The sequence below is a fragment of the Cornus florida genome, unplaced genomic scaffold (assembly GCF_030987335.1).
Source record: "Cornus florida cultivar Cherokee Brave unplaced genomic scaffold, ASM3098733v1 CherokeeBrave_3.0.0_Hap2_Chr07, whole genome shotgun sequence".
Taxonomy (NCBI): Eukaryota; Viridiplantae; Streptophyta; class Magnoliopsida; order Cornales; family Cornaceae; genus Cornus; species Cornus florida.
In genome coordinates this window covers 70,550,122-70,552,818 of record NW_026775577.1, presented here as the reverse complement: position 1 = coordinate 70,552,818, position 2,697 = coordinate 70,550,122, and the positions used below count along the sequence as shown (strand labels likewise).

General features: G+C 38.7%; 1 pseudogene; it reads right to left on the bottom strand.

The window, feature by feature from the left end:
• Positions 1-408: 408 nt before the first annotated feature.
• Positions 409-506, bottom strand: LOC132268007 (small nucleolar RNA R71; annotated as a pseudogene).
• Between the last annotated feature and the right edge of the window lie 2,191 nt (positions 507-2,697).

The window sequence follows — 2,697 nt, the reverse complement described above, 5'->3', positions numbered from 1 at the left end:
AACCACGGTGTTCAAGTAGCATCGCCGGTTGTAAATCCCCCTCTTGCTTTAAGAGACCATTATGTGCCTAATGAATATAATGCACCCACTTGCATTCAATTGCCTCCATTTAGAGCACATCACTATGAAATCAAACCACAAACCATTCAAATGCTTCCTAACTATCATGGACTTCTAAGTGAAGAACCCTATAAGCATTTGGATGAGTTTCTTAAAGTGTGTTCCACCGTGAAATACACGGACATGCCAGAAGAAGTGTTAAGACTCAAACTTTTTCCTTTTACCCTCAAAGACAAGGCAAAATATTGGTTTAACAATCTTAGGCCTTTTTCGACAACTTCTTGGGCAGAAATGCAACAAGAGTTTTTGAAGAAGTACTACTGGGTTTCGAAGACCAATGCCATGAGAACTTCCATTCGTGAATTTTCTCAAGGGGATGGGGAAATGTTTCATGAGGCATGGGAAAGATTCAATGACTTGCTTAGGAAGTGCCCACATCATGACATACCTAAGTGGCAATTAGTTCAATATTTCTTTGAAAGCTTACCGGATAATCACAAGGGTATGGTTGATGGATCTATGGGTGGTTTTTATCTTGATAAACATGAAAATGATTTGTGGCAATTGTATGAAAGTATGAGTGAAAATTCCATGCATAGATCTTTATCTTCTAAAAATGATAAAAATTTAGGTGGAAGGAAGAATATTGGCTTGTATCAAGTTGACAGCTCCAATGATATAGTTGCCGAGATGAAATCCTTATCTCAAAGATTTGATTAATTTTTTATCAACCAAACTTCGGCGAATCAAATGTCTTCTTCCCCTAATCATGTTCATCATCGTGCATCTAATGAATCTTGTATGACTTATTCTAGTGTGTTACATTCTACTTCCAATTGTCCCCATGGACATGTATAAAATGACAACCATGAGCAAGCAAATGCCATTTTTGCTAACCAAGGGAATAATCCCTATGGCAATCATTACAATCCAAGTTGGAGGAACCATTTGAACTTTTCTTGGAAAAGCCAAGGGGAAGGCTCAAACCCTCCCCAAGGTGGTTTCCAAGGAAAGTATGTTTCGCCTCCAATGCAAAGCCAAGGTTCCCAAGGTTTTAGATCATCATCATTCCAATCACATGGAAACCAATTCTCTAATTCTCATTTCCCAAATCAATCTTATTCTCAAGGAAACTCTAGGAGTCCCGCTTTTGAAGAGAAAGTTTTGACTGCTTTAGGCACTCTAGAGGCGAACGCTCAATTGCTTCATTCTCACTCTCAATCCATTGCTAAGCTAGAAACCCAAGTAGGGCAAATAGCTAGTACTTTAAATGCTAGAGAGAAAGGAAAAATGCCTTCGAATGCCCCACCAAAGCAACAATGTGTTGTGGAGACTCATTCCTCATCGGAAGGTCCCACAATTGAGCATGTCAATACGGTGACAACCTTAAGGAGTGGGAAGATTGTGGATAACAAAGTAGGTATGTCCAATGAACAGAGTGAACCAGTGCAACCAAAGGTTGACACCCGTCCCGTTTCACATTTTATTCCTCCTTCATTGCATGTGCATGATCATTATGTTGAGAAATCATTGAAAAATGATTTAAAAGATGAATCAAAGCATGATTTGAAAAAAGACTTGAAAAATTCTTGTGTTAATGATGTTTCAAAGAAAGATTTTGAAAAAGCATTTGAGCCAAGAGCTCCATTTCCGGATGCCTTGAAAGGATCCATTTATCTTGACAAACAAAAGACCATGACCAATGAAATCATTGAAATATTTAGGCAAGTGAAGATTAATCTTCCACTTTTGGATACAATTGAGCAAATTTCGGCTTATACCAAGTTCTTAAAAGATCTTTACACCCAAAAGAGGAAAGAACAAAAGCCAAGCACCACGAAAAGTGGTCTTGACCGAGCAAGTGAGCTCTATTTTGCAACATAACACTCTCCCAAAGTTCAGAGACCCCGGTTCACCTACTACTTCTTGCATTATTGGTGACCATGTCATCAATTGGGCTCTCTTAGACTTAAGAGCAAGTGTTAACCTTCTTCCATACTCAGTATATGTTAAATTGGGCTTAGGAGACTTGAAACCGATGTCGGTGGTTTTACAACTTGCCGACCGATTAATCAAAAAGCCCCGGGGTATCATTAAGGATGTTTTGATTAAAATTGATATGTTCTTTTTCTGGGTTGATTTCGTTGTCATTGACACGGAACCGGTTCCAAATCCCAAGAGCCAAATTCCCATTATCCATGACCGTCCTTTCTTGGCAACTTCAAATGCTAACATCAATTGTAGGACTGGGATAGTGAAAATCTCATTTGGTTACATGAAAGTGAAGTTGAACATTTTTAATCCAACCCCGAATTCAATGGACCAACATGAAGAAGTGTGTGTTGTAGAGGAGTGTGTAAACCATGAATTTGATGAAGTTAAGTCTTTACTTGATGTTGAACATTTCCATGGTTTGTCTACCAACTAAAAAGCACAGAAAGTTATATTGAAGTTAAGTGTTCCAAAGGCATGGAAGCCCAAGAGTTGTTGTGACCAAGGACCATCAATGTCATTTGAATCAAATCCAATGAGTTCCTTAGGGAGCAATTTGTTGAGTGGGATTCAAAAATCCATTCACCCCATCAAGGAGGGGTTACATAACAAGATATTTGATCTGGGTTAAAAGACCCCAACGTC